Source organism: Arachis duranensis, chromosome 9 (genome assembly GCF_000817695.3).
Source record: "Arachis duranensis cultivar V14167 chromosome 9, aradu.V14167.gnm2.J7QH, whole genome shotgun sequence".
In the NCBI taxonomy this organism is placed as follows: domain Eukaryota; kingdom Viridiplantae; phylum Streptophyta; class Magnoliopsida; order Fabales; family Fabaceae; genus Arachis; species Arachis duranensis.
In genome coordinates, this window is record NC_029780.3 from 46,721,145 (window position 1) to 46,747,451 (window position 26,307).

Consider the following 26,307-nt stretch of genomic DNA (forward strand, 5'->3'; position numbering starts at 1 on the left):
GGGAAGAATTCCATCCACAACCAGAAGGTGAGATAGAAAAAGTCCAAATCGGAGATGTCCTTGACAAAATAACCAATATTGGTACAACCCTTAAAGGAGACACAAAGAAATCCCTTATACAGTTCCTAATAGAAAATGCCAACCTCTTCGCATGGAAAGCCGTAGACATGCCGGGCATTGACACCAAGTTAATGTGCCACAAGCTGGCAGTATATCCAGGGTCTCATCCAATATAGCAGAGATGCAGAAAGCTTAGACCAGAAAGATCCCAAGCCATTGAAGAACAGGTATAAGCTCTACTGGAGGCAGGATTCATAAGAGAAGTCAAATACCCATTATGGTTAGCCAACGTCGTCTTGGTGAAAAAATCAAATATCCGCTCATCACAACACCAAACTTAAACCATTGCTTGTCCCCAAGCAACTAAAAATACAGTAGAATAAAAAGAAAATTAAGATACAGTAAATTTCTAATTTTCAAATTAAGCTTAGTTATTATTAGATGAGCGGGAATTAGTAGCATTTTGCTTCTAAATAGTTTTTGCATCTCACTATCCATTGAAACTCAGAGATGTAGGCATCCCTAGGAACTTAGAATCTAGTTGATATTATTGACTTTTCTAGTTAAGCTTATTTTAATTCTTGAACACAGCTTTTAGAGTCTGGTCTGTGACCCTAAGCACTCTATTTTCCAATATTACCACCGGATATATTCATGCCACAGACACTTTAATTGGGTAAACCTTTTCAGATTGTGACTCAGCTTTGCTAGAGTCCCTAAATAGAGGTTTTTAGAGTTCTTAAGCACACTCTTTTTCCTTTGGACCACGACTTTAACCGCTCAGTCTCAAGCTTTTCACTTGACACCTTCACGCCTCAAGCACATGGTTAGGGACAGCTTGGTTAAGCCGCTTAGGCCAGGATTTTATTCCTTTGGGCTCTCCTAACCACTAATACTCAAAGCCTTGGGCCCTTTTTCCCTTGCCTTTTGGTTTGAAGGATTATTGGCTTTTTCTGCTTGCTTTTTCTTTTTCTTTTTATTTTCTCTTTTTTTTTCGCCACCTTTTTTTTTCGAATGCAAGCGTCTTCTTTTTCTTTTTGCTGCTTTTTCTTGCTTCAAGAATCAATTTTCAGATTTTTCAAATTATCAATCATACTTTTCCTTTTTTCTTATTCTTTCACGAGCCAACATTCATAAATTTCAACTTCAAATATGCACTATTTAATTATACATTCAGTAAACAAAAGCAATGCCACCACAACAACATAATAAAACTAATCTTATTTTAAACTTGAAATTCATGCATCTCTCAATTTTTTTCAAATAAAATTTTCTTTTAAGCATGATGAGAGATATATGAAATATTTCAGAACTTAAAGACATCAATGCAATTGATCATGCAACTTAGAACAAGAAAACAAATAACATAACAGAAAAATAGAAAAGGAAAGGAAGTAAAAGGGAACGAGCCCACCATTAATGGTGGCGCCTAGTGCTCCTCTTTGAGGATCTAATGTGCTGCTTGATCTCTTCTATGTCATCCCTTTGCCTTTGTTGCTCTTCCTTCATAGCCTTTTGGTCTTCCCTTATGGCTCTTTGGTCTTCTCTTATTCCATTGAGGGTGGTGGCATGCCCTTGTTGCTCATTCCTCAGTTGCTCCATATTAGTGCTCAATTCTCCAAGAGAAGTTTACCGTTGATCCCAATAGCTTTGGGGAGAAAAATACATTCCTTGAGTCATCTCAGGGATCTCATGATGAGGTAGATGCACATGCTCTTGTGCATTTTCTCTGGTTTTCTCCATCCACTTCTTAGTGATGGGCTTATCCTCCCTAATAGAGACATCTCCATTTATGACAATTCCAGCTGAATTGTATAGGTGACAGATGAGGTGTGGGAATGCTAACCTTGCATTGGTGTGAGGCTTCTCAACTACCTTGTACAATTCTTGAGGAATCACCTCATGTACTTCCACCTCAGTTCCAATCATGATGTAATGAATCATGATGGCTCTGTCAACAGTCACTTCTGATCGGTTGCTAGAGGGATGCTGGATGTTTGGATGAATTCCAACTATCTCCTAGCTATGGGTTTGAGGTCAACCCTTCTTAACTGAATGGGCTTGCCTTGGGAATTCCTTTTCTACTGTGCATCTTCTACACAGATATCTGAGAGCACTTGATCCAATCTCTGATCATGGTTGACTCTCCTAGTATAAGGATGAAGATCTCCTTGCAATAGAGGCAAGTTGAAGGCCAACCTCACACTTTTTGGGCTGAAATCTAAGATCCTTTCTCAAACCATAGTGACACAATTCCTTGGATTTGGGTTTACGTTGGTGTCATAGTTTTTGGTAACACATGCATTAGCATAAAACTCTTGAACCATGAGAATCCCAACATCTTGAATGGGATTGGTTAGGACTTCTCAACCTCTTCTTTGAATCTCTCTTCGAATTTTCGGATACTTATTCTTCTTGAGCATGAAAAGGACCTCAGAGATCACTTTCTTCTCAGCCACTACTTCATAGAACTGGTCTTGGTGAGCTTTGGTGATAAATCTCTCCATCTCCCAAGATTCAGAGGGATTGGCTATTGCCTTTTCTTTCCTCTTTCTAGAGGAGTCTCCAACCTTAGGTGCCATGAATGGTAATGGAAAGAAAAAAGCTATGCTTTTCCAGCACTAAACTTAAAACTTTGCTCATCCTTGAGCAAAAATAGAATAATGGAGAAGAAGAAAAAGAAAATAGAGAGAGGGACAGGGAGAGAGAGGGCTCGGCCTTATTGGGTGGAGAAGGTAAGAGAGGTGTGTTTATGTAGGGTAATAGAAAGGGGTATTTATAGGAGTGGTGAAGGTTAGGTTTTGGCCATAGGGTGGGTTATGGGTGGGAAAATCATTTTTGAAGTGGGTGGGGGTATGTGGGGGTTATGATGGTTTGCGGAAATGAAATGGATGTGATTGGGCTTGGATTTTTGGGGAAGTGTGTATGAAAAAGTGGGAAAGTAAGTAGGGTAGGTTGGGTAGGTGAAGATTCTGTGGAACCCACAATTTCTGAGAGGCTAGGGAATTTTGATTCCCTGCTTCTCTGCACTGGTGTTTGAATGCCCAAGGGATGCTCCCTGGCTGGCGTTCAACGCCAGCAATGCTCCTCTCTTGGGGCGTTGAATGCCCAGTGAGGACTTATTCACTAGCGTTCAAATAATTGAGTAAAGTTGGGTTGCCTCCCAACAAGCGCTCTTTTAACGTCACTAGCTTTACCTTTAGCTCCTTACGGAGGTGAGTATGGGCTCATATTTTTGCCCCTAGTAGTGAATTTTCTTCCTGTCCTCAATGAATGAGCTCTACATGATCTAGAGATAGGACACGACTCACTGTATATGGTTGGACTGGATTCTTAGTGAAGACAACTCTTATGCCAGGTGAGAGGCTTTCAGTTGGGACCTTTTTGTCCCTCCAGCCTTTAGGTACTTTCTTTTTAGTACCTCTGTGTTTAGAGCTTACTGAGGGCTGCCCAACACCAAACTTAGAATTAATGTTTGGGGGCTTTGCAATGCTCTGCACAGAAAGAGAGGGTTGGCACACTAGGTGTTGCACAGTTATCTCTCTTTTAGAGGGAGAATTGGGGTGAGGCATCTTGAATAAGATATGGTCCTCCCCTAACTTTAGGGTTAGTTCTCCCTTAGCCACATCAATGATGGCATTGGTTGTGGCTAGAAAAGGTCTTCAAAGGATGACACAGTCATTCTCATCCTCTCCTATGTCCAAGACAATAAAGTTTGCAGAGATGTAATGGTTTTCAACTTTAACCAATACATCCTCTACTAAGCCATATGGCTTCTTCATGGTCTAGTCTGCCATCTCTAATGAGATGTGTGCAGCTTTTACCTCAAGGATTCCTAACTTATCCATTATAGAAAGTGGCATGAGGTAACTTGACCCTAGGTCAAATAGAGCCTTATCAAAGGTTATAGTACCTATGGTGTAAGGAATCAGAAAGCGTCCAAGATCTGGAAGCTTCTAAGGTAGCTCTTGCCGAACCAAAGCATGGAGTTCTTTGGTAACCAGTGGAGGTTCTTCCTCCAGAGGCTTAGGACCAAATAGCTTGGCATTCAGCCTCATAAGAGCTCCTAGGTACCGAGCAACTTGTTCTTCCCAAGTGTCTTCATCCTCATCTGAGGATGAGTAGTCATCAGAACGTTTGCACTGCAGAAGTGCATTCAAAGGAACCTCTATTGTCTTTATGGTTTTTTTCAGTTCTGGGCTAGAGGGTTTTTGAGTGGGTTTTAGGAACTCAAAGGGTGTACTTTGACTGGCGTTCAATGCCAGCTTTGTTAGCTTATTAGGCATTGAACGCCCTTGCTGTCCACCCTGACTGGCGTTAAACGCCAGTCCCTCTAGCATTCTGGGCGTTGAACACCTAGTAGGGATGTCCTTGCTGGCGTTTAACACCAGGTCCCCTGGGTAAGTGGGCGTTAAATGCCCAGTGAGGTCTTCCTCATTGGCGTTCAGCGTCAGAATGGCTGGGAGTTTGGGCGTTAAACGCCCAGTGAGGGGTTTCTCACTGGCGTTCAGCGCCAGAAAGCCTTCCTAGTTGGGCGTTTAATGCTCAGACAGTGCTCCCTGGCTGGCGTTCAAACCCCAGCTTTTCTTCCAAAATGGGCATTAAACGCCCAGTGAGGAGTTCCTCACTGGCGTTTAACGTTTGACTTGCTGCCATTGTGGGCGTTTAATGCCCTGCGAAGGCTTCTTCACTAGCATTCAACGCCTTCTCATTCTCCCCTAACTCGGCCTCTACCTCCATGGTTATGGCCTTGCACTCTTCTCTGGGATTCACCTCATTGTTATTGGGAAGAGTGTTAGGAGGAACCTCAGAGATCCTCTTGCTCAGTTGACCAATCTGTACTTCTAAATTTCTAATGGAGGATCTTGTTTCATTAATGAAAGTATGGGTGGTCTTAATGAGGCTGGAGACTAGAATGGCTAAGTCAGAAAGGTTCTGCTTAGAGGTCTCCATATTTCCTTTAGAAGATGGAAATAGTGGTCTGTTATTGAATATATTCTGGTTCCTACCACCTTGATTGAAACCTTGCTGAGGTTTCTGTTGATCCTTTCATGAGAGGTTTTGATGATTCCTCCATGAAGGGTTGTAAGTTTTTCCATAGGATTCTCCCATGTAATTCACCTCCTCCATGATGGGATTATTAGGATTATAAGCTTTTGTTTCACAAGAAGCTTCCTAATTACTGCCAGCTGCAGTTTGCATCCCAGTGAGATGTTGAGAGATCATGTTGACCTGTTGGATCAAGATCTTATTCTGAGCCAGGATGCATTTAGAGTCCTAATTTCATAAACTCCTTTCTTCTGAGAGGTTCCATGGTTTACATGATTCCTTTCAGAGGTGTACATGAATTGGTTCTTTGCAACCATCTCAATGAGCTCTCTAGCTTCGGTAGGCGTTTGTTTCGAGTAGAGGGATCCGCTTGCAGAGTTGTCCAATGAAATTTTGGACATCTTAGACAAACCATCATTGAACACACCTATGATGGACCACTCTGAGAGCACGTCAGGAGGACATCTCTTGATCAGTTGCTTGTATCTTTCCCAAGCTTCATAGAGGGATTCACCTTCTCTTTATCTGAAGGTTTGAACTTCCACTCTAATATTACTCATCTTTTGAGGAGGAAAGAACTTAGCCAGAAAAGCATTAACCAGCTTTTCCCAAGAGTCAAGACTCTCTCTAGATTGGACATCCAACCAGATTTCACTTAGCTCTGTCTCTTAAAGCAAAGGAAAAGAGCATTAGCTTGTAGACTTCAGCATTAACTCTATTAGTCTTTACAGTATCACAGATCTGTAAAAATTCTGCTAAGAACTGATGTGGATGTTCCAATGGAAGTCCATGGAATTTGCAGTTCTATTGTAGAAGAGAGACTAACTCAGGCTCAAGCTCAAAATTGTTAGCTCCAATGGCAGGTACAACAATTCTTCTACCGTAAAAGTCAAAGGTAGGCATGGTAAAGTCACTAAGGACCTTTCTAGGCTCCTCTTGAGGTTCAGCCATGTCCTCTGTTTCCTGTTCAAAACTTTCTAAAATGTCTCTTCCGGAGTGTTGTGCTTTAGCTTGTTGTAATTGCCTCCTCAAAGTCTTTTCAGGTTCAGGATCAGGAGTTAAGAGGGTTTCTTTATCCATGTTCCTGGTCAGATGTGAAGAATGAAGAAGAAGTAAAAGAAGTAGAAGAAAAATACCTTGGAAATAGTAGATAAGAGTAAACAAAAGAAGATAGAAAGAGCGAAAATGGAATATGAGAGTGGGTAAGAAATCGAATAATAGAGATGTGAGAAGAAGAGAAGTATAAATAGAAAAAGTAAATAAGAATTAAAATATTTTTGTTTTTATTTTATTTATTAATTAATTAATTTTTGAAAAAGAAGAGAGAGAAGAAGAGATATTATTTTCGAAAATTAAGAAGAGAAGAGTTAGTTAGGAAGTTTTGAAAAATAAGATAGAGAAGATAAGATATTAATTAAGAAAAGATTTGAATTTTTGAAATTAGAAAAAGATAAGATAAGAGATTAAAAAGATATGATTTTAAAATTGGAAGTTAGAAAAGATAAGATAAGAAATTTAAAAAGATTTGAAAAATATTTTACGAAGATAAGATTTTGAAATTTGATTTTTGAAAAAGTTTGAATTTTAAAGTTTTAAATTTTAAATTTTAAATTTTAATGAATTTTAACATTTGAATTTCAAAGAGAGAGAAGAAGAGATATTGTTTTCGAAAATTAAGAAGAGAAGAGTTAGTTAGGAAGTTTTGAAAAATAAGATAGAGAAGATAAGATATTAATTAAGAAAAGATTTGAATTTTTGAAATTAGAAAAAGATAAGATAAGAGATTAAAAAGATATGATTTTAAAATTGGAAGTTAGAAAAGATAAGATAAAAAATTTAAAAAGATTTGAAAAATATTTTACGAAGATAAGATTTTGAAATTTGATTTTTGAAAAAGTTTGAATTTTAAAGTTTAAAATTTGAAAAAGATAAGATAAGATTTTTAATTTTTGAAAAAGAAGAGAGAGAAGAAGAGATATTGTTTTCGAAAATTAAGAAGAGAAGAGTTAGTTAGGAAGTTTTGAAAAATAAGATAGAGAAGATAAGATATTAATTAAGAAAAGATTTGAATTTTTGAAATTAGAAAAAGATAAGATAAGAGATTAAAAAGATATGATTTTAAAATTGGAAGTTAGAAAAGATAAGATAAAAAATTTAAAAAGATTTGAAAAATATTTTACGAAGATAAGATTTTGAAATTTGATTTTTGAAAAAGTTTGAATTTTAAAGTTTAAAATTTGAAAAAGATAAGATAAGATTTTTAATTTTTGAAAAAGATATGATAAGATTCTGAAGAAGATAAGATTTTTGGAAAGGATGTGATTTTTATTTTTGAAAAATATGAATTTTGAAATCTTGACAACTAAGATATGATCAGATAAAAACTTAAAATTAAAATTTGAATTTTTATGTATGATTTTCAAAAATTATGGTTGGAATTAAGTTATAAAAAGGTTTTTTTTTTATTTTTTGAATGTATTGACGAAAGAGAAAAATACAAAAAAGACACAAGACTTAAAATTTTTAGATCTAGCACCCTTATTTTTCGAGTTTTTGGAGTGAAACACCAAGAGACACCAAACTTAAAAATTTTAAGATCAAGACACATACAAGACTCAAGAACACTTTGAATACTAACTAAGAACACTTTGAACAAAATTTAAAGACTCAGAGAACACAATAACATAAAAAGAACACCAAACTTAAAATTTTTAGGAAACCAAAACAAAATGTTCGAAAAACACAAAAAAAATAATAAGAAAACACGAAACAAAAAAATTGAAACAAGATTTAACCAAAGAAAAATTATTTTTGAAAATTTTTTTAGAAAGGATGACAAAAAAGGAAAAACAATTACCAAGAACATAAGCGAAGGCTTTAACCAATTAAGTAAAGAAAATAAAATTATTTTTGAAAAACCTTTTTAGAATTTTCGGAAAAAAATAGAAAAGGAAAAATAAAAATAAAAGACTCAACACAAACACAAACAAAGAGTCAAATCTAGAACAAAAATTAAACAAAGAAAAGAAAAATATTTTTGAAAAATTTTTAGAATTTTTCAAAAATTGAGGAAGAAGAAAAAAACATAAAAGACTCAAATAAAAATTACCTGATCTTGGGAGCAAGACAATCCTTTAGTTTGTCCAAACTCAACAATCCCCGACAACGGCGCCAAAAACTTTGTGCACGTATGCAAACCACACACTTTTGTACAGTAGTACTAGCAAGTGCACTGGGTCGCCCAAGTAATACCTGAGCGAGTCAGAGTCGATCCCATGGAGATTGTGGCTTGAAGCATGCTATAGTTATCTTGCAGGTCTTAGTCAAGCAGAATCAAAAGGTTGTTGGATTAATTTTGAATGATTATATGTCATATATGGAGTTGTACGAGGAATGTGTGAAAGGAATACTGAATTGGAATAAATGATGGGAACAGAGTTGAGAGTTGGAGTTGCTTTGCCTTTCTGAATTAGCTTTGGTACTACTGCTCTCCTTGCTTGTGAGTGATTTCTTCAATGGCAAGCTGTATGTGATTGACACTGGTTTGAGCAGCTGCTAATACTCCTCCAGATTTGAACCCCAGGTTTTGTGTGGATCCATCTCTACTTGAGGGTGATTTACGTACAGTCCATTCTCCTTTATGATCCTACTCAAATTGCCACATACAAGGTCAGATCTTCTGGATCAGAGAATGCTGCATCTTTGGGTTCTAGCCTCTACCACAGAGACCCTAATCTCCTCAGAAATCGGCTGAACTGATGTCTCGAGAAGTCCCCAACGAAGTCGTGGATTAGCCATCTGAGAGATATATATTCAAGCTATTGGTCGTCCTTGTCCGGTGAAAGATGCATTCTGACCCAAGTAGACGCGAGTGTTTGTCAGGCACGGTCATCTTAATGTGAAAAACAGAGCTAATTGGTTAGATCATGCTATTCACCACGATGAAGTACGAATATACATCTTATAATTAATCAATCATGGATCGAAGAGAAATAGTAGTACTTTTTTTAATTCATAGGACTCAGCAGGGCTCCTCTCCTCAACCTTGGAGGTTTAGAAACTAATACTGAAGGTAAAAACAATGTAAAATGTGAATAATCTATAAAAGGTTCGAAGATGCTTGAATTACATAAATTTAATCCCTTAAATACTAAATAGATGACTAGTAAGGGTAAAACAGTCTATTAAGTGCTAAAATCCACTTCTGGGGCCCACTTGGTGAGTGTTTGGGCTGAACTTTGATGAGATCCACGTGCTATGAGGTTTCTTGGGCGTGAAATGCCAGCTAGGGGGTCCTCATTGGGCGTTTGGATGCATAGTCTCTGCTTTTGGGTGTTGGACGCTTGGAAGGGGTCAGGAAGCTGGCGTTGGACGCCAATTTTAGGCCCTTTAATCTGAAGTAAAGTATAAACTATTATATATTGCTGGAAAGCACCGGAAGTCAGCTTTCCATAGCTGTTGAGGGGCTTCATTTGGACTTCTTTAGCTCAGAAAAGCCTTTCTGAATGCATGCAGGTCAGATCCGGACAGCATCTGCAGTGCTTTCTCTGTGTCTGAATCAGACTTCTCCTTCAGCTACTCAATTTTAGCCAAAAAATACCTAAAATTGTATAAAAACTCATAGTAGAATGCAAAAATGTGAATTTAACACTAAAACCTATAAAAACTTACTAAAAACTAAATAAAAACTACTAAAAACTATATGAAAGTTATGTTAAAAGCGTATAAAATATCCGCTCATCAACAAGAACCTCCTGATTTGGTTTGTAACTGAACAAGTCGCTATATAGTTTGAAGCAAGCAAGTCAGCAGTTGAACACCAAGCTTGTTTCAGTCCATGCAGAATTTGGATACACAATCAAAGTCTGACTATTCATTGTTCACCAAGCAAATAACTTCAGGTTTTACTGCTATTCTAGCATATATATGTAAACGAACTTGTGTTGGGAGGGGATGATGCTAAAGAAATTGAGAGCATCAAATCTATTCTAAATGCCAAAGTCAACATCAAGGATTTAGGAAAGCTCAAATATTTCCTAGGCATGGAGATTGCTTATAACAAACATGTACTTGCCTTATATCCAAAGAAGTAGTACACTACGGATCTTTTGGAGGAATTTGGGTTACTAGAGGCGAAACCAGTTTCGACGCCGATGGACTATTCCATTCACCTTTCCAACACTACAAGAAAAATACCCATTCAGGTACACTTGAAAAGTGTAGCCAAAAGTGAAAAAAAAAATGCTGCCTTAGGCCTACGCTTTTTGGGCTACGGCTACGCTTTTTGGGCTACGGCTACGCTTTTTGGGGTGATTCCTATTCAGCCGTTGCCTATTCTCAAAGGCTACGTTTTCCTGCACCAAGGACTACGCTTTTTGCGTTTGGAAATAGGCTATGCTTTTCAAGTGATGTTGTCCAGGACCAAAGGCTATGCTTTTTAGCTTTTATTTTTCTAGAATAGGCTACGCTTTTCAATGCTACTGCCTCACTTGTAAAGCGTAGCCACATTGTATACCATAGCTACTTTTTATAAGTGTAGCCTTAGGTCCCTCTTTTTTTTGTATACTATAGCTACTATATATAAGTGTAGCCTTAGGTCCCTCATTATTTTTTTATTTTCTATATATATATATATTCTAATAATTTTTTTTCTAAAACCTAATATTTAGTAATATGATTATATATATAAAAAAATATATTTATAATGAACTAAAAATATTGGGATGATCATAAATGAGTATTCATACATCTCACACTAAATTAAACATACCCATATCAAAATATACATTAGACCACTTAGAATTTACTACTAATAAACTATAAATAAATAAAAATCAAGAAAATGTAAAGTAAAACCATGATTATTGTGAGATACAAGTTGTAACAATGCAACCAATAACTATGGAAAAATCCTGTGTTGCAGGGCCACTGTGTAATGGCACTACTGTGCCAGGTTTAACTAATAATTCCATAAATTCATCACTGCTAAGTCTCAAGCTCTCTATTTCTTCCACTGGCCATTGAAGCAAATTAGTTCCAATCTTCTTGTCATACAATACTATTTACGAAATAGTCTGATTCCAGCACCCAAAACACAAACATTTGTGGATTAGAGATTCTTACTAATCAAAGTAATTTACTCATCAATATATAAGATTAAATTACAATGTGTCAAACTTTTAAAGTTGACTCTTTGTGCTACTAAAGTACTTGTTTTCTATTTTCTTTCTTTTCCTTTTGAATTCAGGCATTATCATATTGAAATTGGTACAATAGGTCAGTAGCACATGTTTGAAAGTGCCATTTGAAACTTGAAGTAGATTCACAAAAACCAGGACTGAGAATTATTAGATAAACATTACCAATCAAGAACATATAACACAACATAAGGAACCAAAAAAAGATAAACATTACCAGACACTTAACATCGATAACACGACATAAGATCTTTGACGGGAAGATCGTATTTGGGAGATTTCTGGTTCTTCATCTGCCTCAAATCTTATTCTGTAGGTTCTGGCAACTACAAAAAAAATTAAAATTATATAACACTTACTAAACCCCTTAAGGCTTAAATTTGAAAGCATACATAGCACAAAAAAGGAAAAAAATGAAATTCACAAACAAAATCAGAAACAAGGTAAAGAAGTGTATATCATACCAATTCAATGTGACCCTGAGGGAAATAGAAAACTCTGTCTTGAACACAAGGAACATCCATTAATAGCCCTGCACACAGCCTCCATAGCTCTTTAAACAAATCATCACCAGCCCCATCTGCCACAAAACAAAACACAAACATGTTGGAAACTTTGCATGGTTTTTTTCAGACCAAAGTTGGAAAATTTTTTCTCTCATTTTTGCATTAAGCTCTTCTTTAGTAACCTCCATGTTCACAAGGGAAAAAGGTCATTCACTTCATATTGAAAAATTAAAGGAAAACATTAAAAATGAAGGGTCCCAACAACATTAGTAAATTGCTAAAAGAACACAGACATTACTCTTTTTCAGCTCAACATTCACATTAACCAAACATGGTAACAACAAAACCACATGAAAATAAATAAATAAGTGGGAGATATTGAGCAGAAGAAGAGATATTATTAGATCCATTAAGACTTAAAAGAGTCAACTATCTAAGGTAAAGAGTCAATCATAGTCTCTTGTAACTCATCTCCAAGATAGCCACTAGAAACATGGAACCCGTTATCCAATAACAAGTAGTTTGCCACAGTACCCATAAATATATAGATAATAATAAGAGACAATAAAAAAGACACGAAAGGAGAGAATGAAGGGCATACCTCATTTTGGATCTTGTTGCATAAAGATTCAACCAATTGATTTCTGTCAATCCCATATTAACCACTTCCTGAAGAAGCTCTTCGTCAGTCTGCAAAACCATGATATTGGTGGAATTTGTATATATGAACTGATTATAATATATCCAGAAATTCAAATGAAAATGCAACAACAAAAGCCAAAGTTTAGGTTCAAAATCAGCAACAATATCAACTCAGCCAGAGCATTCTAAATTTCAAATATTCACAAACAAACCAACAAATCATGAAATAGAAACTATAGATATTCAATTGGAGCACCTAAATCTGGAGGAAACAATCCAGATTTGAAAATTATCCTGCATAATTATATAGAAAAATAATTAAAAAAATATTAATAATGAGATACAAATAAACTGAAAAATAATGAGATACAAAATTATCCTGCATAAAGTAAAAATCGTTTATGAGATATTCTAGTTTCACTAGCCCAGATTTGAAGAATCCAAAGAAAAAACAATGCTTGAACTCAAAAAAAAAAAAAGAAAAAAAGATGAGCAACCTCAGTTTTATTCTTTAATGTCATTAACTTCTAGCAACACCAAGTAGGTTCTCCCTAAAAAAATAGGAACTTGGATACATTGCAACCTCGGACACGTTGGATTGAAAACATCATCGGCAGTGGAAACATTAAAAAATAGTATTTAAAACAAAAAAATAATAATACTAAGTCAATTAACTCAAGTATGAGTGAAGGAAATTTGATTAGGATACAGCTAAATGGTTAAATTCAAAATAGGAACATTAGTTTACAAAAGAAAGCCTCAGTTGAACCATTGAAGTAAAATGAATGTAGCTTCACCAAGTAGGTTCTCCTGTAAACAGGGTCTTGGCTCCATAACACCTCAAACAGTTGGGTTGAATCATCACAGACTATGTTTGGCACTCAATTAACATGCATGAACAATATCTTAAAAAATAATAAATGCAGAAAGGTTCTGAAATATAACAGCTTCATTAATCACGATTTTTTCAGAAGCAAAACTGGCATTTGAAGCTGAATTATTATCCTCATAGACAACCAGAAATACATCAAGTAGAAAATTGAAAATCAAATGTTTATTAAATCAGAACTCAACGTTGGATAAAAGATTGATTGCCATAGAAGTCATTACTTACAGTATTTTATCAACTTCCTTCAGAATATCGACTACAACTGCCTGCATGTCCTTCCTACTAGGTTCTTTCTTGGACTTCTTACTACATTTTCCTTTTCCTAACAATGGCATAGGAACAGAATAATTTGAGATGGAAAATTTACAAATACACACATTCTTATAAAATACAGAACCATGTTGTGTAACTTGATACGAATTCATATCAAGGGTATGTGATGAGCGGATAATCTATACGCTTTTTGGCATTGTTTTTAGGTAGTTTTTAGTAGGATATAGCTACTTTTAGGGATGTTTTTATTAGTTTTTATGTAAAATTCATATTTCTAGACTTTACTATGAGTTTGTGTGTTTTTCTGTGATTTCAGGTATTTTCTGGCTGAAATTGAGGGACCAGAGCAAAAGTCTGATAGAAGGCTAACAAAGGATTGCTGATGCTGTTAAATTTTGACCTCTCTGCACTCAAAATGGATTTCTAGAGCTGTAGAACTCCAAATGGCGCGCTCTCAATGGCGTTGAAAAGTAGACATCCAGATCTTTCCAGCAATATATAATAGTCTATACTTTATTCGAGATTAGATGACGTAAACTGGCATTCAACGCCAGTTCCATACTGCATTCTAGAGTCAAACGCCAGAAACACGTCACGAACCAGAGTTAAATGCCAAAAACACGTTACAACTTGGCGTTTAGCTCCAAAAGAAGCCTCTGCACGTGTAAATCTCAAGCTTAGCCCAAGCACACACCAAAGTGGGCCCCGAAAGTGAATTTTTGCATTAATTACTTATTTCTGTAAACCCTAGTAGCTAGTCTAGTATAAATAGGACATTTGACTATTGTATGAGACATCTTTGGATTACTTTTGGATTACCTTATGATCCTTTGATCACGTTTATGGGGGCTGGCCATTCGGCCATGCCTGAACCTTGATCACTTATGTATTTTCAACGGTGGAGTTTCTACACACCATAGACTAAAAGTTTGGAGCTCTGCTGTACCTTGAGTTTTAATGCAATTTCTACTATTTTCTCTTCAATTCAGCTTATTCTTGTTCTAAGATATCCGTTGCACTTCAACCTGATGGATGTGATGATCCGTGACACTCATCATCATTCATCCTTATAAACGCGTGACTAACAACCACTTCCGTTCTACCTTAGACCGAGCGTGTGTTTTTTGGATTCCTTAATCAGAATCTTCATGGTATAAGCTATAACCCTTTGGCGGTCATTCTTGAGAATCTGGAAAGTCTAAACCTTGTCTGTGGTATTCCGAGTAGGATTCAGGGATTGAATGATTGTGACGAGCTTCAAACTCGCAATTGTTGGGCATGATGACAAACGCAAAAGAATCAATGGATTCTAATCCGACATGATCGAGAACCGACAGATGATTAGTCGTGCTGTGACAAGAGCATTTTGACCTTTTTCACTGAGAGGATGGGAAGTAGCCATTGACAAAGGTGATGCCCTACATACAGCTTGCCATGGAAAGAAGTATGAAGGATGGAAAGTAAGAAAGCAATATGTTGCAGAGATTCAACAGGGGTAAAGCATCTCCATACACTTATCTGAAATTCCCACCAATGATTTACATAAGTATTTCTATCTTTATTTATGTTTTATTTATCTTTATATTCGAAAACTCCATAACCATTTGAATCAGCCTAACTGAGATCTACAAGATGACCATAGCTTGCTTCATACCAACAATCTCCGTGGGATCGACCCTTACTCACGTAAGGTTTATTACTTGGACGACCCAGTGCACTTACTAGTTAGTTGTGCGGAGTTGTGAAGAAAGTGCTGAGTTAGTAGATGCGCATACCAAGTTGAATGCCATTGTTAGAGATCACACGTTGAAGTTGGAGCACACTTTGGAGGCTTAGGCCACGCTTTTAAAGTGTGGCCCATGACAAAATTAAAGGAGAATAAGCAATCATCATACAATGCTCCGCTCTTGCCAAGAGCAGAGCATTACCTTGATGCAAAGATAAGCTTGGAAGCAAAATTTTGGCTAATTTAAAATCTAGGCGCTCACAACATGACCATGCCTCCTTCAAAGGGCTATAACTTGAGCTACAGATGTCCAATTGATGTGCTTCTAGTTGCATTGGAAAGCTAACATTTAGGGCTTTCCAACGATGTATGGCAATTCATATTTGGCATGAAATTGAGGCACGAATGAAATATATCTTTAAGGGCCAAAAACAAGCAAAAAAATCAGCCAATGCTTCCACCAAGGCTCGAAGCTGGAGCCTCACTCCAAAGCAAAGTGGCGCTCACTTGGAGAGCAAAGCGCTCTCTTGGAGAGAATTGTCGTACTCTCTCCCAAATAAAATGCAAGGAAATTGGGCAAGAGTGCAACCCCCAAGGCTTGAACACGGATACCTCACCAAGGAAGCAAGGATGCTGCGTTCACTTGGAGAGCTGAGCGCTACATTGAAGAGCTGAGCATTACATGACACGGCCAGGGAGCAATGTTGCACGCACAAGACTTGGCAAGGCTTGGATGCTCCGCTCTTCGTGAGAGCAGAGCATTGCCCTGGGAGCAACACCCATGGGCCCAAAAATTGAATAAAAATTCCATTTAAATTCAATTTCTCTCCAAATTGAATCAAGGCCAACCAGACCCATTTCTCCTCAAATCCAAAGCAAGCAAAGCCCACATCATCACTCAAAGGCACAAGAACAAGCTAGAATTAGGATTTTCATTTAATTTGTTTTTTATTTCAATTTCATTTTGTAAAAAGCCTATATAAGGCACCATTTTCATCTTTGTTAGGGGAGTTGGCTCTAATAGAGAGCATTGGTAGGCTAGCTCCACTAGGGAGTAGTAGGATTAGAAAACTCTCTCTTTAACTTTCATTTCTGTTTTAAATCTTGCATTGAGAGTGGAAGGAATTCTGTTTTCATTCTCTATCTGCAACTTCTCTTTACTTCTTCTGCAATCTCTATTTTAATTCTCTGCAACTTTTCTCTTGTTGGATCAAGGAATGACTTGAGATCTAGGCTTGTTTTCTAGTCTCCTCCACCTCTGAGATCTTCAACATTCTTTTAAATTGCTGCAATTTAGCATCAGTCATTGTCTACTTTCAATCCCTCAAGCATTTTTACTTTTTGTTTCATTCCTCTTCAATTTCCTCTCCTGCATTCTGCAATTTCACATTTATGTTCACATTTAGCTTGGTTTAATTTCCTGCAATTTACAATTCCTGCAATTGCTCTAAGTTCTTATTCACTACAATTTTGCTTCCCTATTTACATTGCTCCAAATTTATTCTTCTTGCAATTTAAATTTCCAGTTGCTTGATCTATTGCTCTCTTTAATTTCCAACACCCCAGCCCCTTTACTTTTCATGCAATTTACCTTTCTTGTCAATTAAGATTTTGCTAATTTACTTTTCTTGCTCTTTAAGTTTCAGTCATTTTACTTTCTGCACTTCAATTTTCCTTGTTATTTTCTTTCTGTTGGCTACATTTCATCAAATTTCACTTCAATGTTAGCTTGACTAAACTAATCACCTACTAAAGTTGCTTGATCGATCAATCCCTGTGGGATCGACCTCACTCTAAGTGAGTTTTACTACTTGATGCGACCCGGTACACTTGCCAGTGAGTTTTTGGTGATTGGAAATTCGTTTTTTCCAAAATATCCCATCAAGTTTTTGGCGCCGTTGCCGGGGATTGATTTAGATCAACAATGATTAAGTGGGTGAGAAGTCTAGATTAAGCATTTTTTTTATTTTTGTTTTCTATTTTAAAGTGAAACCAAGGTGTTTGAGTTTTTGCCTCACTAAGAAATTCTCATCTCTGATATGAGTAATTTCAATTTTCATTGGTGTTGTGTTTTACAAAATTCAAATGGAGTTCAACTCATCTTATGATCAAACAAATTTTATGGGATATTATCCACCATCACTAATTTCCAATGATGGCTGGGAATATCACCAACAAATTACAAATCCTGAGCACTCCAATTCATGGAGATTTGCTTCAGAGACACAAGATGAGCAAGAGAATCATATGGGATACTTTCCACCACCACAAAATGATTCAAGTCATTATTCTAATGGTGGCTGGGAGTATCACCAAGGAATGAAAGAGCATCCACCTTCACATCCCTGTTTCTCATTTGAAAATTCTTCATCACTTGATTATGCCTCAACACAAAGTTTCCTCCAAAATCCATACAAGTCATCCCATCAATCACACAACTCATTCCACACCCCTCAACACAACTTCACCACAACACATCCACGTCACCAAAATTACTCTCAACCTTCATCTCTTGAACCAGCAGATGAGGATTACCTTCAAGCCATTGAAATACATAGAAAACTCGTGGAAAGATACACACAACCCCAATCCTGGAAAGAAACCATCCTCAAGAAGATGAATGGGACCTTAGAGCAAACAAGGGGGAACTTAGAACCATCAAACAGTGATGATGAAGACCAATTTGTGAGTGAGGAAGTGGAAAAATAAGAACAAAAGGTCCCTGTTGCAAGTAAAATTGTAATAAAGGATGAGGGACATGAGCCAAGGATTTTACAATCACAAAAGCTACTTGAGGTGACAATGAAACATAAAGATTCCCTCCCAAAGGAATTAATGAAAAATCATGACGAAAAAAGGGAGGAAGATACTCAAGAGAATTCACACTCAAGTGAAGTAAAGAAGAAAGAGGAAAGGCTCAAGGAACCACCAATACAAGAGGCTCTTGATGAAAAGAAGACTCCAATAATCACACAACCACCAAGACTTGGATTCAAGGAAGTGAAGGCAATTAACAAAAGCACCAAGAAGAGGATTGTGACCAAGCTACCAAAGACAATATTCATGAAGAATAAAGGGTCAACCACAAGCAATCCAACCCCTGGACCATTAGCAAGCAAGCTCAGTCAAGCCATGTACAAAAGAAAGCGTGCTGAGAGGAAACCAAGACAGGGGGCAATAGCTGAATCTTCTCCCCCCTTGAGGTCATTCCTCTTAACAAATTAGAAGAAGAGGAAGAAAGTGAAGAACAACATGCCAACAGTAGGTAATGTTTCTCTTCCTTGCTTTGCTTTCTTTCTTTGCTTTGTTTAAATTCAATAAATTGGCATATGGTTACATTCCAAGTTTGGTGTTGCCTTGCAACAAATTGTTTTCAATCTTTTTGGATGATTGCATCAAATCAAAAATGAAAGTGACACACCAAGATTCTAAGTTTGGTGTGCCACTTATTTTTCTAGGCAATTCATTCAAGCAACACTACTTGTCTGCATAATCATAATGCCTCTGCAATTTTATTTTTCTCATTTGGTTTAACATTTTAGTTTCCTCTTTATTCATTTACGTGTTTTTAATGCTTTCTTTTATTAACTGTATTTGTTAATACATCACCAAGAGAGCTTTATTCATGACAAGATTCTTGGCTTGGTGATTGTATTTAACATACAACAGTTTCATTTAGTCTTATTTCAAATAAAACGGACATAGGATTGCATTCTAAGTTTGGTATTGCTATGCAACAAAAATTTTCTTCCAATCCTTACCGATACTTGCATTAATTCCAAGTGAAAGTGTCACACTAAGTTTATGCCATGTATCGTGCACACCTTCTTATATATGCAATCAAAATGTCTCTGTCTCTTGTGCCTTGATTATTATCTTCAATTTTGCTTGCTTAGAACACATGTACTACTAAATTTTCATTGTGTAAGACATTCATGATCCATCTTAGCCCCATAGCCATTGTTCTAATTGTTGCTTAAGGATGAGCAAGCATTTTGAGTTTGGCAAGGGAAAGGGAAGAATAGAAGGAAAAGGATAACAGTAGAGAAGGTGAATTACAAGGTTGTAAAAGCTAGTATGATTAATTGTTGCTCAATTGCATTGGATTTTATTTAATTGAAGTTTTCATCTAGGACATTTTGTGAAATCTTTTGAAAATCATGAAAACCTTGAAGAAGCAAATACAATTAAAACAAGAAAAGAAAAAGGGAAAGAATGAGAAAGCTGAAGGCTCTGCGTACCAATGTCAATTTATTTGTTAAGTACTTGTGGTGTTTATGTATCAAGCCAAATGCTTGAAAACAAAACACTTAGAAGTCAAGGATAGGCACAAGTGCAAAAGCACTCCCGCAAAGCTCAAGGTTCTGAGCATCAATGATTAGAGAGTCAAGAAAAGAAAAGAAAAGTGAACTTAATGAAGTCCTCTAATTCAAATGCTTGTGGTGCTTATGTATCAAGTGGTAATACTTGAAAACAAAGCATTTAGAGAAAACAAAGCATTTAGAATCATAGCTTTGTTAATAACTCATGGAGGCAAAGCACCCAAAAGGAGAAGCTAATACGAAAATCAAAAGCTTGTTTCAAGGAAGAAATATAAGAGAAAGATTTCATAAATTGAGCTAGATAGAAGCATCAATCATTTACATCTCTTTTGTGATTGTAGCATGCTTAGAAAACTAGCTAACCATGAACATTGAGTTGCTATTCTTCTTACCTTGGATTGTCAATCTTTAATGCATGATTATTTTCTTGCTTGGTGACAAGCAAGGTTTAAGTTTGGTGTTGTGATGACATGTCACCATGTCATGTTTTTCTATGCTTATTCATAGAAGAAATTGATGATTTGTGCTTGAATAATGAATGCTTTTGTACTTAAATGCTATATTTCCTTGATCTTTTGATTTTATAAATTTTGTAGGAAATAAGAAGAAAAAGAAGCAAAGAAGTACAAAATAAGCTAAAAAGGAGAAAAAAAGAGCTTTGGGGAACACTTTAAAGTTGGAGCACACTTTGGAGGCTTAGGCCACGCTTTTAAAAGCGTGGCCCATGACAAAATTAAAGGAGAATAGGCAATCAGCATACAATGCTCCGCTCTTGCCAAGAGCAGAGCATTACCCTGATGCAAAGATAAGCTTGGAAGCAAAATTTTGGCTAAGTTAAAATCTGGGCGCTCACAGCATGACCATGTCTCCTTCAAAGGGCTATAACTTGAGCTACAGATGTCCGATTGATGTGCTTTTAGTTGCGTTGGAAAGCTGACATTTAGAACTTTTCAACGATGTATGGCAATCCATATTTGGCATGAAATTGAGGCACGAATGAAATGTATCTTTAAGGGCCAAAAACAAGCAAAAAAATCAGCCAAGGCTCGAAGCTGGAGCCTCACTCCAAAGCAAAGTGGCGCTCACTTGGAGAGCACAGCGCTCTCTTGGAGAGCGTTGTCGTGCTCTCTCCCAAATAAAATGCAAGGAAATTGGGCAAGAGTGCAACCCCCAAGGCTTGAACACGGATACCTCACCAAGGAAGCAAGGATGCTGCGTTCACTTGGAGAGCTGAGCGCTACATTGAAGAGCTGAGCATTACTTGACACGGCCAGGGAGCAATTTTGCATGCACAAGACTTGGCAAGGCTTGGATACTCCGCTCTTGGTGAGAGCAGAGCATTGCCCAGGGAGCAACACCCATGGGCCCAAAAATTGAATAAAAATTCCATTTAAATTCAATTTCTCTCCAAATTGAATCAAGGCCAACCAAACCCATTTCTCCTCAAATCTAAAGCAAGCAAAGCCCACGTCATCACTCAAAGGCTCAAGAACAAGCTAGAATTAGGATTTTTATTTAATTTGTTTTTCATTTCAATTTCATTTTGTAAAAAGCCTATATGAGGCACCATTTTCATCTTTGTTAGGGGAGTTGGCTCTAATAAAGAGCATTGGTAGGCTAGCTCCACTAGGGAGTAGTAGGATTAGAAAACTCTCTCTTTAACTTTCATTTCTGTTTTAAATCTTGGATTGAGAGCGGAAGGAATTCTGTTTTCATTCTCTATCTGCAACTTCTCTTTACTTCTTCTGCAATCTCTATTTTAATTCTCTGCAACTTTTCTCTTGTTGGATCAAGGAAGGACTTGAGATCTAGGCTTGTTTTCTAGTCTCCTCCACCCCTGAGATCTTCAACATTCTTTTAAATTGCTGCAATTTAGCATCAGTCATTGTCTGCTTTCAATCTTTCAAGCATTTTTACTTTCTGTTTCATTCCTCTTCAATTTCCTCTCCTGCATTCTGCAATTTCACATTTATGTTTACATTTAGCTTGGTTTAATTTCCTGCAATTTACAATTCCTGCAATTGCTCTAAGTTCTTATTCACTGCAATTTTGCTTCCCTGTTTACATTGCTCCCAATTTATTCTTCCTGCAATTTAAATTTCCAGTTGCTTGATCTTATGCTCTCTTTAATTTCCAACACCCCAGCCCCTTTACTTTTCATGCAATTTACCTTTCTTGTCAATTAAGATTTTTCTAATTTACTTTTCTTGCTCTTTAAGTTTCAATCATTTTACTTTTTGCACTTTAATTTTCCTTGCTATTTACTTTCTGTTGGCTATATTTCATCAAATTTGACTTTAATGTTAGCTTGACTAAACTAATCACCTACTAAAGTTGCTTGATCCATCAATCCCTGTAGGATCGACCTCACTCTAAGTGAGTTTTACTACTTGATGCGACCCGGTACACTTGTCGGTGAGTTTTTTGTGATTGGAAATTTGTTTTTTCCAAAATATCCCATTAGGAACCCTAATTAAATTTAACACAGGCTAGTGGGAATTAGGAATCCTAATTGCCTAAATCAGGAAAAAAATTTAAAAGCCTACCTGTCATCGATGAGAGAGCGAATCGAACAGGGATAGATGGAGCAGAGGCGGCACAATTAGCAAAGGAGACGTGGAGCAAAGCAGAAGAGCACGGCGAGAAAGTGGTGCGACGTAAGAGAGCTGCGGCGTCATTGCGAAGTAGCAGAGCTGCGACGGCGGTGCGGTGTAACAGAGCCGCGGTGGTGGCGTGGCATGGCGTAGCAGAGCCGTGTGAGGATGTGGTGCAAGGAGAAGAGCCATGTGATGGCGTAGCAGAGCTATGAACTCTTAGCTTTGTGCGAAACAATGATAGCGCGGGGGAAAGGGGGAAGAGGGGGAAAAATTCACTGGGTGTTATGTGCTTTGGGTAGGAGAGAAGGAATGAAAGACCGAAGGGCTTCGATGAAGAAGAAGAAACAAAAAATTTCACTAAGTCCTATATACGTGTATTTGGGGTTTTTACATTAGGCAACGCTTTTAAAGCGCACCCAAAACATAACAAATAGGTTACTCTTTAAAAGCGCTCCCTTTGGTTAAAAAAGTGAAGCCATAGCTCTTAAGATAAGGCTACGCTTTATAAGTGATATCTATAACATCTAAGGAGACGCTTTTCAAGTAATGCCACAAATGTGTTTCCTATTCTCCTACAAAAAGAAGACGCGGAGAAAAGCGTAGCCTATTCTAAGAATAGGCTATGCTTTTCAAAGGTAGCCTAAAAAAAATATGACTGAATGGGTATTTTTCTTGTAGTGCAAGACTTTGGGGAAATCTTTATCTGAACCTACTTTCTATAGAAAAGATTAATTTTTATCCTATTATCATGCCACTTAGTACTTAGCATGATATATAATTATTTAACTAACGAAAAGATTAATTTAACTTATATTTTATCTTTCAAAAATTAATATAACTAAAAAAATAATTTGAGAACCAATTTAAAAAATGAGTGATATTTTAAAGACAAATTTAACTATTAATCCAAATAAAAATGGGAAGCGGGCCCGGGTTTTATTAGCATAAGTTTTGACTTTCATCTGCTACCAAGGATTGTTATTCACTACCTCTTCTAAATTAGACTACATACCCACGAGTTTTAACTAAAGTTTATTAATAGGTTGAAATAAAAGACAGAGCTTGAAAACATACTTAACTTCTAATTAGACAAAGATATAGTTGACATAATTTTTAAGAAATAAAAAAATTAAAAGCTTAAATTTTATATAAAAAATGATTTTGATTGTCTTGTTTGATGTTTTACCTTGAGGAGTAATTTGGTCCTCAATGTTGAGAGTGAAGATCCAAATAATACTGAAAGGTTTTTGTTTTTTAATTTATTGAAAATTTCCGTAACGTTTACAAATAGTCAAAAATGTTCTTTTGTTAATTATTTAATAATGATGATTTTGAAATTGTTTGTAAAAATTAGGGACAATCTGACACAAATTTTAGTGAGTCATTTTTATTTTCATTCAAAACGTTTAATAAATATGATAATATTTGACCCAAGAAATATAATAAATCATAGTACATAAATATAAAAAATCAGACACTTTATAAAAATATAGGACAATTTACCCAAATAAATAAATTTGGTGAAAGTTTTACTCAAATACACAAAACAGATATCCCTTACGTGATTGTGCATTTAACACTTCTATGTAAACCGTGGTAGCTACCACGGTTTCTGATTATAACATAAACCGTGGCAAGCTACCACGGATTATGATGTTTGTGGTTTGTGTGTAAACCATGACAAGCTCTCACGGTTTAGGAAGAGAGAAAGATAAGCATAAACCGTGGCAAGCTCCCACGGTTTATGAAGATTGCGACATGAATGTAAACCGCTATGTGTTACCACGGTTTACGTGTGAGTGCCTATAAATACATAATCCGCTGAAACTTCTCACGGATCATTTGTGACACAAAGCCAAATTTGGAGGTTGTTGGTTTGAGAGAATTTGTGGAAAGTAAAGAAGGTTGGAAAGAGGTTTAGTTGGTGGAGCATGGAGGATGAGGATCGCTTGTACCGATTAAATGGCGTCGCTCACGTGGCTGGATACATCGACGCCGAGGTTAGTTATTATGATTATTATTAATATTCTTATTATTACTATTTATGTAAATATTGATATTATTATGGTTATTGTTAGTAAAATTATTTTTTTCATTTAATTTTTGTTGTTATTGTGAGTGCATAGTATTAGTAGTTTTATTGTTATTATTATTATTGTTGTCCTCGTTTCTGATAATGGTAGTTATTATTGTTACTCTAAGGTTTTGTTAGAATTGGACCGCTTATTATTATAATCACTGTTATTGCTATAATTAGGGAATTAAGAAAAATAATATGAGGCTTGTAATAATTTTTTATAAATTACGTCTGATGTTATTAGTAATGGTTGTATGTTGAGAGATTTTGTTGCCCACATTTTGCAGCCTGCTAGGGTGATTAGCGGCGTTAGGAGACAACAGAATATGCCCTTACACGACCGGATTATACCCTACCTGGAGATGGCGGGCTTGTATCATTTGGCTAGGCTGAACAGCCAGTGATTCTGGGTTGATGAGCCTCTCCTTAGCGCATTTATTGAGCGGTGGCGTCCTGAGACACACACCTTCCATATGCCCTTTGGTGAGTGCAGTATTACTTTGCAAGATGTGGCATATCAGCTGGGTTTGCCGATCGATGGTGAGCCCATCAGCGGGTGCCTGTCTGAGTTTGAGAATCTGATGGAGCACGGTAGACCAGCATGGGTGTGGTTCTGCGAGTTGTTTGGGGAGTTACCTCCGCAGAGTAAAGTAAAGCAGATGACAGTGTGCTACACATGGTTCCATGAGAGGTTCCGGGTTCTCCCAGCAGATGTTACTGATGAGACCGTGCGTATATACGCACGTGCTTATATTCTGATGCTATTGTCGTCTCAGCTGTTTGCGGACAAAAATACAAATCGGGTCCACCTTTGTTGGTTGCCTTATTTAGCATCGTTGGACGACTTGGGCAGATATAGCTGGGGTTCGGCTGCACTAGCACTGGCCGCTACAGCTTCTACAGTCTTGGATTTTCTGGAGGTTTTCAACGTTGAGGCCTAGTGGGTTTGATGTATTTGGGTTTCCTCTTGCCTCCAGGTACGATTTATTATTTTTGGTTCACAAGTTGTTCAACATTATGTGTTATTTCTAGTTATGACATGATTTCAATTAAAATTGTAGGTGGACTACGTTTCTGCCGAGGAACGATCATGGGGATCAAAGATTAGTGTCTGCACGCCTTTCCTTGGATCGATTGCGTGTCCACGATGTGAGTCATTTAGTTATTGCTCTTAGTTTCAGTGGTTTATGTTAAGTATCGTGGTCTAACGAAACCCTTACTATTTCGATACAGTTTGTGTGGGAGCCTTATTCTTCTGCCGAGGTTGGTGCTGTTATTCACCCGGAGATACTAGCTGACGAGCACCGTAGGCTATGGACGGCCGTCACTAGCCTGATATATTTTGCTACGATTGAGTGGCATCAGGTCGACCGGGTTCTACCGCAGTTTGGCAGTCTTCAGCATCTCCCTGAGCCAGCTCTGAACATAGATTGGCTACATGCGAAGGATGGTAGGGGTGGGGACAGGTGGTTCCCCAAGTATTATCGGGAGTGGCATCAGCATTGGGAGAACCGGCTTCATTCAGTCATCTGGGTCGATCGAGTCCTTGATCCTGGTCCATCATCAGACTACCTAGAGTGGTGGTGCCGTGTGGCGCACAGATTCCTATCCCCAGATGTTGCATTTCAGGATCCTAGGCCGATTGTGTTGACTGAGGAGGCTCGTCACAGAGGGTCGTCGCAGTCACCTCCTAGAGTGCACGTTTACAATAGACCAGATAACAGGCGAGTAGATCGACGTCAGCGTCTAGGCACCCATACCACGGATCGAGAGTGGCGAGAGCTGGCTGACCGTTTGGAGGAGGACATCCCTAGAGCTGATCATGGAGATGCGGCGGATTATCGTGTTCCTCGACGTAGAGGCAGACGACAGGCAGGGCGGGACGGCCGTGGAGGGGCTCGAGGTAGAGTACCTTCCATTGATGATCAGGGCACTCAGCATGCTGTTGGTGAGGATGTAGTTGGTTCAG

General features: G+C 37.3%; 3 non-coding genes across 3 annotated transcripts; all 3 read right to left on the reverse strand.

The window, feature by feature from the left end:
• Positions 1-12,949: 12,949 nt before the first annotated feature.
• Positions 12,950-13,069, reverse strand: LOC127741861 (small nucleolar RNA Z278). Its single transcript, XR_008003066.1, has one exon. It is a non-coding gene; the product is annotated as a small nucleolar RNA Z278 (small nucleolar RNA).
• A 141-nt stretch (positions 13,070-13,210) lies between these two features.
• LOC127741860 (small nucleolar RNA Z278) lies at positions 13,211-13,323 on the reverse strand. Its single transcript, XR_008003065.1, has one exon. It is a non-coding gene; the product is annotated as a small nucleolar RNA Z278 (small nucleolar RNA).
• A 56-nt stretch (positions 13,324-13,379) lies between these two features.
• Positions 13,380-13,472, reverse strand: LOC127741858 (small nucleolar RNA Z223). Its single transcript, XR_008003063.1, has one exon. It is a non-coding gene; the product is annotated as a small nucleolar RNA Z223 (small nucleolar RNA).
• Between the last annotated feature and the right edge of the window lie 12,835 nt (positions 13,473-26,307).